Source organism: Nylanderia fulva, unplaced genomic scaffold (assembly GCF_048542155.1).
Source record: "Nylanderia fulva isolate GAGA-0341 unplaced genomic scaffold, ASM4854215v1 Scaffold6, whole genome shotgun sequence".
NCBI classification, from domain to species: Eukaryota; Metazoa; Arthropoda; class Insecta; order Hymenoptera; family Formicidae; genus Nylanderia; species Nylanderia fulva.
The window spans coordinates 123,428-138,264 of record NW_028190698.1 but is presented as its reverse complement, the minus strand read 5'-3'; the positions used below and the strand labels follow the sequence as shown (position 1 = coordinate 138,264).

The 14,837-nt window shown below is 44.5% G+C and overlaps 1 long non-coding RNA gene across 1 annotated transcript in view; it reads right to left on the bottom strand.

Annotated features, from left to right (window-relative positions):
- The window catches only part of LOC146720819 (uncharacterized), a 121,965-nt gene that overhangs the window by 96,692 nt on the left and 10,436 nt on the right, over positions 1-14,837 (bottom strand). Inside the window, exon 2 of the long non-coding RNA XR_014925910.1 lies at positions 7,936-8,069. This is a non-coding gene — a long non-coding RNA (uncharacterized LOC146720819). The remainder of the gene's footprint in view (positions 1-7,935; positions 8,070-14,837) is intronic.

The window sequence follows — 14,837 nt, the reverse complement described above, 5'->3', positions numbered from 1 at the left end:
CCAAATTATTTCCCTTCTTCTCCTACTTTTTTTTCTTCTTCGCGTCGTCCACGCGATCCCTTTCTATAGAATCTCGTTCCCCGCGCGATTGCGCGTCGCTTTTTACGCACCTTGCGTCTTGCGTTTCGCCTTCTCCACCTGTCTCGGCCTACTTTCACAGGCGAATGTTTCGTCTCTCTTCTTCCCTTTCGATTTATCTCCTCGCTGTATAATTGCGCGTTCCTCGTACGATCGCCGTAATTTGAGATGATTAATCGCAGGACTCGCAATGTCATCTCGCAAATGGCGCGCGCTCTACGACGGATAAATCGTCATAATCGGCATAATCGAGGCGTTCCCCTTTTTACGTCTTCCTTAAGTAGTAGATGGAGCAAGCCGCGAGAACGATACTCTTGCGCTTGTCCCGGGTGGTTTTCTCTCGACGTGCGAGAGGGTAGCGCGGGGCGAAAGGGGGAGGTCGGAGGGTGGAAAGCGCGGGGCTGAGAGAGAGCGGCGGGAGGATGGATTCATTTATCTTTCTCGTAGATCTAGCTTATATTTCACCGCCCCCCGAGGCAGATACTAAGACGAATGGTCTCTCGAGCAGATCTTACAAAACATCACCCCCCATCCACCTCGCCCCTCTTCGCCGCCACCGCCGCCGCCGCCGCCACCCCCGCGCGACTTGCCATCGAATGCAAATGTAAAACACTGAAGAGGCGAGCTAACCTTCTCAACGTCTTGTCAGACGTGAAATCGCGCGCATTAGTTCCGGGGCACGACAAAAAGCGGCGGGCATCGCGCGGCCCGAGATTAATGGCGACGCGGAACGTTAAGCCCGCCATGCTTGAAAATAACGAGGCGAATTGTAAGTCGTTTACTTCATTCGAGAATTATTCGCCGATGATTAATCGCGTGGCGTAAAAATACGCGTGTGAGAGAGAGAAAAAAATAGGTAATCATCAGCGAATTCAATGAAACTCCAGCGCGCCAAAACTGCTGAGCAAGGAGAGATTTTATAAAGCTTTATATAGATTGACATGACGTTCGAATTACTTGCGACCGAGTTTATTTCACTCATTCGCCGCTCTCGAATAAAAGCCATTAATTACCGAACTTTCCGCTCTCATATATATTACTCATAAAATCAACCACTCGTATTATGCGAGTGGATATCCGGCAGAATATTTACCCATATACATTTCGATTTAGAAATACGATAAGCTCAGTTAATTACAAGTGAAGCAGCAGGATGTATCTCTAAAAATCAGAGGTTGAACATTTTCACGTTGATGCAATAAAATACAATATTATTTCCGACTATTATGATGCTTTTTGCGTCGCGTAAAGAAATCACGTTTGTTTTTCCGATACGAAAATTTGCAGTCGAAATTACCGTATCATTTCCGTAAATATCGTTGGAAATGTATTCGTTAAAATCGATCGCGTAAAGTAAGGAGGCAATTGAACGTGACGGAGGATTCGCGAAGCGTATTTGCGTTCCCGCAAATCGTGTCGCGGAATTAAGAAGCAGCGAGCGACAAAGGGGCGAGGGAAGGGAGGGGGGATCGAGAATGACCCAAACTGGGGTGGCCAGGAAGTGACCACCTGGACACACGTTCGTTTGTGACCGGTCAAACGGGTTCGCGATAAAAATTCTCCGGAAAAATTGCAGCCGTGCGCATTCGAAAAACCGGTTCCCATAATGCCCGAAACGGGGGTTCGCTGACCGTTGGTCGACCCTGAGGGGTTGCTCGCGGCGGAGGGTTGCGTAAGAAAGGGTCAGGTCACGATAAATAATCGCGACTTACCGGCCCAAGAACCGGAAGCTTTCCCACGAATGTCCTTGTCGAGTTTCTTCGATCGATTCCAAGACACGTCCGATATAATCGTTATGATAATTATTGAAATTAATTTCTACTAAAAAAAAAAAATAAAAAAATACACATCGGTCTCTATATCTACATATATGGTACATATATTTATTCATAATTTTTTTCCCCCCCCCAAGAAATTGTCTTTTAAATTAAGTACACCTATTTCAGCGAGTCGAGATAAAGAGACGGGGCAGCGCGGGGGCGAAAGGATGGGTCTAGCTGGTTCAAATTGGTAACTCTAGAAGATCAAGATGAAAAACGAGCCGAACGCCCCTTAGCCCTCCCTCGCCGTGGTCCTTCGACCCCCACCATCGTCGTCGCCGGTTGGTACCTCGACGGAGTCGTGCGCGGCCTGAAACGCCACCGCCACCCACCCTCTTTGAAACAGCCCTCGCGAGGCTACGCTCCTGTTTTAATATTAATGGAAAGGCTGATGGGAAACCTGAAAGGAAGGAAATTGAAGGAAAATAAAAGGAACGGCGTCCCGACGCGCGTCCATTGGAAATTCCTTCGGGTATCCTTTCACACCGGCCAAGATTGCCGCGCGGATTGCGGAATACCGTCGCCGCTTCGGTTCTCGCGCTATCAACCTGTCAAATATTTTGGCATCTCCTCTCTGCGCGACGTGGGAAATAGAAATATATCCAAAAAATCTCTTCACGCGACTTTCATTCGTAGTCGAACGAACAAAAATGACGAGACATTTTCGTTGGAAGAATATTAAACGATTTGTATAATTAATTACAATAAATATATATATACTTGATATTCCGAAAAAAATTGTGCGACAAAAATAAAATAAAAACGTAAAAAAAAAACAAATGGATACATGTCCGTTTTAATGTCCGAAGACAATGTTAACAAAGTACGAAGTTGACTGATTGCGAGAATCCGACCTGACGCGCGGATGAGCGATGATTTTATGTTCCGCGCTCTGTCATTCGTGTTACATGTTTTCGTTCCATTTGGCTGGGAAAGAGGTGTCGACGGTGTTTTCTCTCGAGCAGGAAAGACGTGTTTTCGCAAATTCGGGTGCAGTATTTGTTCGCCGGTTATGTGCTCGTCATACGCGAATGGGAGCAAACTATTGAAGAGACCGCAAGGGATGATACAGCAAGGGATGCTACGTTGCCATGGCGACTGGATGTGATTGATAACAGAGTATATAATTAATTTTAAACGCACCGAGCTAAATGAAGTTCGATCTAGAGAAGTGATCGGAGGTCTCTATCGAATCGAGTACGACAAACCGCTCGTTACGCTTTCAGGGCTTCAAACATTGCGTACACGACTCGCAAATGTTATTTTATTTGGAGCGAACAAGGCTAAAGAAAGAGAATATACGTATTTCATAAGAATTTAAGGTAATCTAATATTACTCATAGCTTATTAAATTCAATTTTGCTAGAAACTTTCCTTCTTCGTCTTTGTTCTTAATCAAATAATATTAATATAATTTATAGTAATATTTAAAAAAATAGTAACTATTCTTTTAAGCATAAAACTTGGCAGAAGAATATATATGTGTGTGTGTGACGGAAAGGACTAACTTTAGGAAATAAGAGCGGATGCATGTCGGTAACCATGCATGACAAATGACATTAATTCATTTGGGGGAAAAAAAAAAAAAAAACTAAAAAATGTTTCCGCGTACCTAGGAACCGACGATGGTGCTCGACACACTTTTCGGCCGGATTACCCTTATAAAGTCGTGCGTTGCCGACACGAGCCCTGCAAGTATCGTGGCGGCCTCCTGCCACAGAAGTGCGTGGACCATGTCGGATCATATGTATACGAGGTTTCATACGGACGGTTTCAGAGAACACACGGAAAGCGGAAGGACCCGCGGCTCGTCTCCAGGAGCGGCTTTCGTCCTTTTATCTCGAACTGCGGATGCCGCTCTCTCGCGCCGGGCAAGCCGGGCGTCTTGGAGCGGGCGTCTCCTGGACGACGCCTCGGATCAATACCGACGCCCAGCGTCTCATTGGCCCCTTCTCTTAGGTGCCGTGGAAAATCGCCCCGGAGATGACGGCCAGGAAGAGGCAAGAGGGTGGCGGAGGAGAAGGAGGCGCGGGTGGTCCGAGAGGGTGAGAGACAGCCGAGCGGACCTTCCTTCCACAGCCTCCGGCCATTCTTTGCAACCCCTTTCGGCCCCCTTCAGTTTTCTCGTTTTCTCGTCGTTCGTTCCTCCCAACGTCTCGACGTCGTCGTCGCGAAAGCATTTCTTATTTGCGCTCGCGACGAGTATCGACACGACTCCGGCTTCTATTGCATCGAATTAGTATGCGTGTAATGTCTGCGCCTTGCGACGAATAAATCGATTCGTCGTATTTTATTCATTTTTTTATCTTGCAATTAGCACGAATAAATTTCAAAACATTAACGGTATTTATTTCACCTTTCATAAGCTGATACTATCATATTTTTATTTAAGGTACATTAATTGAATAAATATATTTTTGACATTTTCAAACATTTCTCTAGCGTTTGAATAATTTATATTTGTCGAATTTATTTTGTGTATATGCAAATGACTTAAATAAGATCTGTACGATCTAAGAATTTGAATTGGAATGTAATTTATCAGTGCACCGGATCTTTCATTTTTATCAGTGTTACCTGCGGCGCTTACGAATGTTTGCGTGTTGTGCCGGAAAGTTTTCCATAAATTCTCAATAATAGAGAGTTTATTTCATGCTTTACTTCGCTACGACCATTCTTTACCACCCTCTCCATCCTACCTATCTTCCTGCCTACGAGTCTGTTTCAGAAACATCTACAATGGCGACAAACGTTTGCATCACAGGCGAGGAAAATGGTTCGATATGCTGGGATATAAATTCCTTGTTCTAAAGGATGCATTCAAGACTGCGTCTAAAACATTCATAATTGAAAGGTTTCTCGTACTTGCATCAAGTTGACTTTTTGCGCGCACGCGACTTGATATTGTTTATATTATAACAATTGCGTTATCGTTATTCCATTTTCTTCGAAATGTAATTGTCCTCTCCTAGCTATCAAGTATATAAGCTTTATAAAATAACGCAGTATTTTTGATCGAAATAATTCATAGTTGTTTTCGATTACGAGAGTTCAGTTGATAATGTGTTTCAAAAAGTCGTTTATAAAAAGAAATAATCACTATTGGCACTATTCTCACAATTATTTATATCTGTTTTCGGTAAATTTATTCAAATGAAAACAATGTTTAAAAATAAATTAGTAATTAGAAATATTTTAAGAGAACATATACGACGGAGAATTTCTTGATCCCGACAGGGTAAATCCGACTACATTTATTTTTCATAAGACCACGGAGTGACGTTCGATGGAAACTTTGACAGCACACACGGAAAGCCGCGCCAAACTGACCGCTTGTCTACATTCCGAGGCGTGAGGTCGTCTCGGAAAGCCAAATTGTCGCAAACTTTCGTGGGTATCGATAAAATCGTTTCGATGGATGGGGATTGTGTACGCGTGCCGAAGTGATTTTTTGCGCTTTGGACCCTCTTCTTTTTTGCCGGCCGACCATCTTCCCGCATTACGAATTCTCTCTTCCACAAGTTTGTCCTCTTTATCCTTCGTCTAAACCTTCGCAATTCATCTTTTTCCCTTTCTTTTCTCTCTCTCTCTCCCCTTCTCTTCGCATCTCTCTGCCTCACTCCTTGTCACTCCGTATCTATATACGGAGGATGCGGCACGAGACACATTATTAGCTTAATAACTCCAGGGGACCTTTTTTAATCCCGCCACCGCTCCAGGAGAAGCTGCCTCCGCGGAAGACTTTAATTAAAAAATAAACAAGCGAGAGCCGGCCGGTAAACGTGCGAGAGATTTAAAGAGCCCTCCGGGTGGGTGGTCCTGGGACATTTGCATTTCGAGTCTTCGGTCGACCCAGAAGTCTGTCATTCGCAAGACTATATCGCTGAGTACTATTCTAAACAATTACGCGGAGGTTTTTTTGTCAGATAAAATTCGCATAGCTCGGTGAAAAAAATAAAATTATTATTAGCCGATGCATCGTTTCATTTGTCGCCGAACAAAAATAGTCACCGTATCCAAATCATTAAGCCGTCCGATAAAATAGTAGGAACATAAATAAAAAATTGGAGCGCTTCGTATTTACGTTTTGTCGATAAGCCGACAGCACGAACAAAAATCTCTATCGTTTAACTTTTCAGCACGCACAAATAATTAAACGACTAACGAGATTTCACGGACGGAGACGTGCGGTTCGCGGGCGGCCGTTCATCGTCGATCGCAAAATTCGCCAAACATTTGCGACTCGCAGTTTGCATTTTATTTCGGAATCGACATCGATTATCCGCATAATTATCGTTTAACAAATCTGTCGACACGGTGTACGACCTTTTTCACGCTAACCGCTCAACAAATCAGATTAGCGAGAAAATAAATATTTCAAATCGTTAATCGATTGTTCTACCGTCGTATAATTTACTCACCAAGTAGTAAATAGATGTGGCGATACTTTGTAGCCGCATCAGACGACTGTGAACGATTTTTTGATTGAACGATTCGACCGCTGAAAAAGTATGCGTAATAACTATATTTTATCAATCATAATATATGCTGATGAAGAAATATTGCAACGTGAAAAAGTAGCTTCATATAAATATCAATATAATATTTCAAAACACAAATGACAATTTTCATCATTACGCCCGTAATTTTTTATTATTACGCAAATGTAATCTAAATATTTGTTACATATTATTTTCATAATGGTGTTTTATGAAAAGTTTACATATCTCTGACATCTCAATATTTATAATATTTTTACGATAAATTTTTCAATGATTCAAACTGGTAAATTTTCGTAAGAAGATTGATTCGAAGAAGACAAAGTAAAGATACACATCAATTTCATATGAATACCGAATATGTAAGTTTCCTGTTTGCGAGATCGCATTTTCGGTAGGCTCTACCGAAACGTAGACTTTACCTGCAGATTATAGACGACGACCAATCGCGGCCTAGCTGGCGAAAACCCGTAAGGTGTCCAGCCGCTTATTTTTCCTCGGAAGGGTGAGATTCCAGGGTGGGGATAAGTCGCGGGGGTGGGAGGGTGTATGGGATGGCCAGCCTTGGGCGAAAGAGGGGAAAAGGCGGGAAAGTGGGGTAAAATAGGCCGTCGAGTGGGGACGAGGAGGGCGACACTTAGATAGTAAATCGCAGGGTAGGGGCGAAACTGAAAGATGGAGGGTGAAGGGGGTAAAATAGGGGGTGGGCGCACTGATAGGCGTCCGAGCGACAGAGTCTACACTTCGTTAACCCATTGCAATGTTATTTAATTTGCAGAGTACACGGCGGCGAGACTCCCTGCCTCGGGTAATTTTGAGTTTTCAACGAACCAAATGGACGTCAAAACAACGGCACGACTGTCTTTATATTGACGCGCGCTTTATATTCCGAGCGAGGTTGAATAAGGTCGAATCCTCGAAGTCACTCGAAATAAGAGCAGCGAAACAGAAAATTGTTTAAACGTCATGTCATAATTGACAAAGAGGGAGAGAGAGAGAGAGAGAATATTTTTATATCATTAAGCTTTATTATCCCTCCCGATAGAAACATCGCGTTATTTTCCCATTACAAAACATGTACACATTGTAAAAGCGCACCTTGTTTCGAGAGCTAACGCGATACGCTTTGAAAAAAGAATCTCCCTTCGAATAGCAACACCCCGCGTTTGTTTTTCAGCCAGGTGAATGAAAATCGATAGCCAAACAAAAAACTACGCAACCTGCCGGGAAAAACCATCGCGACCCTCGCGTACCCTTTTTTTCTGTTGTGCTAACTTAACCCCCAATCATGACACCCTTAAGAGGTTTTTTCTAGGATATTTTTTTACAAGCGTGCACTTTGTCGGGGTCGTCGAGATAAAAAGTGCTCACCCTCGACATCGGGATTGGTGGTGATGACAGGTTAATGTTTATATTTATATTCCGCACACATAGACACGCAGATACACTGTGCGCGCGCGTGCGATACCAGACGATGATGATTTATCTGCGCGAATGCACACGTTCTACTGCAACGTTAGGTAAATATGAGAACTCACCGTTTGCCTGATGACTGATGACAGTAAAAACTCGTTCGCAGCGCAAATCCCAGTTGCATTGTTGTGCAAAATCCGGGCGCTATACTCGGTGCAACGACGTGGGTTTCGCGCGGACTTAACGTCATACAAAATTCCTGGAAAATTAATGGGATTGTCCATTTATCGGTGAAATTCACATTTTGCAAATCGTCAGTATAATGTTTTTATTTATATTGCGATTAAACTAACTATAAAACTAACTTACAACCTAACAATTGCGTTATTCCAAATGTAACTGTAATATAGTGTATAGATCATTATACAATTTGCATATTAAACAGAGAGAGATTGAATAATCAACGTATTCTATCAGAATGATGCTAAACTAGTTTTGTCTCTTACTCACGTGTCGTAATCCAACACAATAACGAGACTCGAAGATTACTAGTTATAATTCAACGCATTGTTTAATCACGATTTAAATATCACGGCGAGGCGCGTCAGCTGAGAAGTGAACCACGCTCGTAAGCTCGACTCGAATGTGTCGGCTGTTGGTAGCGAAAACGCAATCGGTCACCTTGACACCTGTAAAACAACGTCGATACTGCGAATCGCTGCTGGTTCATGTCCTAACTGAGGTCGTTCGATCCAACCCACCCACGTTAATCTCTCACGGCCTCTCGAATCTTTCTCGTACACGAGATCCTTTCCACGATACCCGCCACTTGATATCCTCCAAGTTTTATTACTCATTTAGCTATAAAAATCCAGTTTCCAGCGAATTCCATTTTTTTTTTTTTTTTTTTTTTTGATCGAAGCGGAGAATATTTAATTTCGCAGGCGTCGAAATTCCCAACAAACTGGAATATGCTAGATTGAAATGATAACAGGCATTATCAAGAACAAAGGTTTATAGAACGCGAGGGTCAATTATATGATAAATTATCACGAGTGTTCTCGTTGTTTTAACGGTTTTAATTCGGATAGATATAGTTGCGATGAGAAGAAAAATATCGAGAAAAATCGAAAAAAATCATGCCAAGCGTAAGTAGCTTCTTTGAAGAGGATTATAAAAATGGAAAAAAGCAGGTTCTCTTCCCGCCAATTTTCGTTCACACGTAGATCTTGCGCATTCAAAAGAGCTTCGCGGAGAAAGATGAAAGGTTGCGTACCGTGCGAAGGCAGAGAAAGAGAGAATATTTAAGTCGCGGCAAAAGCCCTCTCTGCAGCGAGGCTGCACTTTTTAACTTCATGTGCAAGAGGTATGGTCAGTTCGACGAGTTATTTTCATCAAGGTCGACGTTCTCTCTCTCGCTCTTTTTCTGTCTCCTACTCCCTTCCTCTCCCCACGACTTATATTCTCTCTTTCTTTGCTCCTGGATGGTGCAACCTTTCATCCCTCTCTCCCGAGCTCTTTTAGATGCAAGGTCCATACATGAACGAGACTCGGCGGATTGGTAGGAAGAAGACTTATTTCTTTTCGTTTGCAATCTTCTTTGAAAATATTTGCGTCTGACTCGCTTTAAAAACGGATAATGATTCGCGTATTATTGGAGACAGAAAAAATAAGAGAGACTTTTCTGGTACGTTTATCCGTGTAATATAAATCTGAAATATTTGTATTCGTCATAAATTAAAGATTTATCAAAATTTGTTTCTAAGATTAGGGATTAACGTCGATGCTGCAACTATGTTTCGTTGATGAAGAGTCATTCGACTTGTATCGAAAGTTATTTTGTCGAAAAGTAAACGTCCACGATCTTACTTTCGTTTTTCACGAAACTTGTCAGCGCACCAAACGTAAAGTTCACCGTTAAGATAAGTAACTCTCGCTCCCGCGAACGCACTTTAATATATACGATCGAGTACAAAGTTACCTTTCATTTTTATTAAACGCAAAGCCGTTTTCGTCGCTGTATACATTACGATCGAGAGTATATTACCGCGTTTAACGCATCGCGCACTCCGAGATCATATCTTTGTGCATAATATCGATATATCATTTATATCACACACGCACACACGCATTAGCGTCATTACGCCGCATATTTTACTTAACGTTGCGGTATACGCTTGCGTGATAGCGCGACATCGCTATCGCGAAATCTTCAGGACCGCCATCGTATTGTAATAAAGCTATCCCATCCTCTTTACATACGCGTCGTAATGCACGTCGTATCTCCAGTATATCGCACGCATCGCTCTTTCTCAGGCTCACGGATTCACGAATCCGCTCTCAAAGTCCGCCCGCCTGTTTCTTTTCTCCTCTTTGTTCCTAGACACATCCTACTCTAGGTCTAAGCCTCCTTCCAACCGGTATTCGTTAGAGTAGAGGTGCCCCGCCATCGCCACATATTGGGCGAAGTCAGTCCCGCCAATTTTAGATGCTTTGCCTCTTTTTTTTCTATTACGATGACTGTTCGCGACCGCGCCCGCCTTCTCCTACTTCTACTTCTTCTTCTTCTTCTTCTTGTTCTTCTTCTGCTTCCCTCGTCCCCACCCTCTTCTTCCTTCCTTCTCATCGGCCATCGCCTGCCATAGAGCTGCCATTTTATTTTCGCGAGAGTGCGCACGCTATTTTTAGCCGTTCTAGAAAACCCGCCTCTCCTTTTTCCGGGTCTTGGCAACGGCCGGCCAAGAGAGTCGATCGCGACGCAATCCCAAACGCGATGCAATTTATTCTTACGCGGTCGCGAAAAATATATCGGGCCGAATACTCGTCGCGCGGTGCCAAGATGACGTTGCCCAGGCGCCACTGGATCATCTTTGACAATGCAACGCAATTATCGCGAGCGACGCCGCGATCAGAATGTATCGGTGCAATTTTGACAAACGCGATTGTCCGCGTAATTTTATAAAAATATTTTGTGCACATATAAATGTAAAGTGATTTTTTTTCTCTCCGAGTTTCTTTGCGCACGCGCGTCTTGAAGCAATTTCACGCGTTAGTTACCGCATTCGCTATCAATTTGCATCATCGTCGGCTTTATTGCAGCCGCGATGAGAACTCTTTAACTCTTTCCAGATCGGATTAACTGTGTAATTTCTTTCTCGTCGGGAAGTCATCGTTGACCTTTTCGAAATTTCGAACCCACACGTCGTTTAGTGCACAATAATAGCAATGATCTCAACTAATAAAAGTTGCTAAAACTATTATTCCGCGATGTTCGGGAACGGATATATAAAATTCGTACACCGGAGTATATACGTGGAAATAGTCACCGCTTGAAATACGTGAAATACGTTTCAATCGTTATATTAGCGAGCACGATGATTAGATGAAAAAAAAAAAAAAAAAAAAAAAAAAATCTAATGCGTTAGGATCGCTCTGCGTTTGCAACAACAATATAATTTCTCCTACCGTTGCAGCGAAATATTTTCATTGTAGACCAATTTGGTCGCAACACGCCGGTTCTGCGTCGCGTGTAAACTCGATTATTTACGCTCCGGCGACGTACAATTTTAAGTTCATGCAACAATAAACACATAAGGGAACGTGGAATATTTTTATCCATTAAATCTGCGTTAGATTGGCGATACCTGTGTTTGATTATTCGAGCGAGACGGAAAAATATTGCAACAATTCTGTGTTCTGTAAAGAGATATCGACACATAGATTTATATATATAAAAGTTTTTCTTTACGCACAATCAAATTAATGCTTTACATTAAAGCAAATGCTGTTAATGTAATGTATAACGTTTCATATTATATTACGTCATTACGTACGCAATATATCAATTTCATTATCGATCGAATCCAGCCTAAGAGACGAACAAAATATCTTGTCGACGAGAAAGAAAAAAAGGAAAATATAAAGAAGAGCGCGTTGAGAAGCGGGAGCCGCTTTAATCGAGTGCGGGAATTGCGATTTGACGGAATGCGAAAATATAGGCGGAGATATATGCGAGCGCGACGAGATAATGTTTAGTCCCATCAGAATTGTGAGTATTGATCGGTCGTTTCGTAGTAAATATATAGTTTCATCTAGCGCGTCCTAGTGCGTCCTAGTCGATAAATATGGCCGGCGTGTCCGGCGTTGTATGCACGGCGCGGTCGTCGCCGAAAGTGCGCCTTTCCGTTTCTTCTTCGCGCGGCGGCGGGCGCAGCAACAACGAGGGGTTCGTGAGAGAGGCGAGCGCGCGCGGGGGTCGTCGACCCCGCGGAAAATCGATCAACTGGAGATCGGAAAGGACGAGGGCCAGCGCGCGTATAAAGTCCGCCGTTGGTGCATAGCGAATGCACCGATGCGATGCGATGCGTTGCGCCGCGCGCTCGCTGATAAATACAATGGCGTTTCTCTCCTCGGATACTTGAGACGAAAGAGAGGAAAAAAACAGATTTTTTTGTCGATCGACGAAAAAAAGTGCATATATTTTTGCACACATGGTGCGAAGGATGCTGTAAAAAAAATATGCTGGTGTTACGCAACGTTATATGTATCCCATCATATATCTGTGTGATAAATAATTAAACATTTGGTTGTGTAATTTGCACGTAGGAACCTCGTGTATAAATTGCGGCCTCGTGCTTCACGGAGAGTTTATTCCAACGATAATGACGGAGCCTGCTGCGATCGTTTCGATCCCCGTTCCTAGCGCGCGAGAAATCGTCGCGTCTCGTCCTCTCCGCGAAGATCGCGAGACCCTTTTGCCGCAAAGGTTCGCGTCGCGACACCGCGAATACGCGTCCGCGTATATTTTCGGACGATGTTCCCTTCTCTCTCTCTCCCGCGCGCGTGTTTCCCGCGGAACGGCAGAGGGAAACGGACCGGCGTTTAATGTAAATCGCCACGCACGGCTTATACGAGGGCGAAAAGAGCGCGAGAGACCGAAAGCCGAAGTATAAACGGAGGAAAGAGAGAGAGAGAGCGAGAAGGGACGCGAAGGGAAAGGTGGGTTACGAGGGGAAAGAGCGATGGAGAGTTACGGCTTGGCGAAGCAAAGAGCGAGGTAGAGATCGAGGGGAGAAAGAGGGAGGATGGAGGCAGAGAGAGAGAGAGAGAGCAGCGGATGAGGTGGCGGGTAGAAACATACATATGTATAGGTAAATGTGTACCTACGCCCGCATCTCTCTCTTGCGTTCTCCCTCTTTCTCTCTCACCCGCCCGCGCTTTCCATCGCAAAGCATCGCAACCATCCCGCTCTCTCTCTCTCTCTCTCTCTCCCGCATAGCGTGCGTCCGCTCTCGTCGCTGCTGCGCGCACACATTTTTTTCTCCCTAATGCCTCCTTTTTTTTCCTCAACACGCCCCCGGGGTCGTCGAGTGATTTTTATAATCTGCTACTTGTTGCGCCGACACACCACCGGTTTGCCGGCGTGTGTCCGGCGCGGCCCGCCCGGAAAATAGAGGAAAACAAAAGAGCGGCCGGCGCGGGAGAGGGATGGAAAAGAAAGAAAAAGGCACCGCGGGACCAGCGCAGCGGGATCATCCGCGTGTGCGCGCCTCATCCCGCGCGCGCGGTAGCTGAAAATTATTTTTCGACGGCCTCCGCGCGCTCCGAGTGCCCGGCGGGAATTCGCATCGGATATGCGAATATCGAATGCGCGTTCCTTTCGCCGGCGGACGATATCGATTGATTTTTTTCGCCCGATGTCGTCGCGGCGCAATTCTCTCGCGCCTCCCTCCCACGTTCCCTGTAATTAATTTATCGTCGTCATTATTTCGCACGCTGCGAGCCGTGCGTGCCGATGAGGCTGAATTAAAAAACTAGATATATATATATATATTCCGCGATCTATCTGCAAATTTCATTGCTTCCCTCTTCATAAATGTATAATTACGTTATCATACGTGTCTGCTCGTTTCACTCATTTTTTTTTTTTTTTTTTTTTTCATATCCTGGCTCTTTAGAATTGGGCGAGACGTATATCTTTGTTCGTTACGCTCCATCAGTTTACGTATTGAAAAAAGAAATCGTATCTTTGTCGAAACGGTAATTGAAAATAAAAGATGCGAGCGACATCGAGTGAAGCCTGGTTTCAATTTGGAGCGTTGAACGGATTAACTGCAAAGTTTGCACGATGCAGCGAGACAGTTTCGTTTCCCCTGCATGCACTCTCTCGAGATCGCCAGCGCGAGTGCAACGATCGATCGCGGAGGAGTAGGAGGAGGGATGCCGTGTAACCAAGTTGCACACTGGTCATTCTCCAAAATGCGTGTAAACATTTTCGCGCGCGCAGCTTTTTCTCTCGATTAACATAGGACAATGTTGCGAGCGGAACAATACCGGCGTCAAACAACAAAGCGCAATTAAAAGCGGTTATCGAAAATGTTATCGGACCTCGCGGATTGTATTTTGCGGCGGACAAAAGTATTGGATTTTTTATAACGCGATCAAACGATCACAATGCGAAAAGGGGGGTTGATATGGAGAGAGAGAAAAGGGCGGAGAGTCGTGGGGGAGAAGTAATAACGGCCGCGTCGCGCGATTTCGACCCCCGAATCGATCCCGATCTGATAAATCATTCAGCCGAACGGAAAAAACGCCGGGTTTCAACCGTTAGCGCTTTCCTTTGCCAATGGTGAAGAGTCTCTCTCGCACGCGTACATGCGGACAAACACACACCCAACGAGAATCAAAGTCGACCGCACCGCGCAAAATGGCTTCCTCCTTTTCAGGAATTATCGCGATGTAGGAAGTCTCTCGCGCGGCGGAAGGAAGGACGAGAAGAAGAGAACGGAGAGAGAAAGAGGGAAAGAGAGACAAGCCGGAGGCGCGCAACGGCAACGGCTGCGGCCGCTGTCGGCCGAAAGTTTAAAATAGAATATCTCGCGAGTAACTTTCATCGGTCGTCAAAAAATCGCACAGTGTCGTACCTAGCGAGGGACCCTACTCGCGTACACGCACACGTACTCGCTCTCTCTCCTTCCTCCTCTTCTTCCTCCACCCACCGCGGCGAGGAAAGACGGCGAGGAAAGAG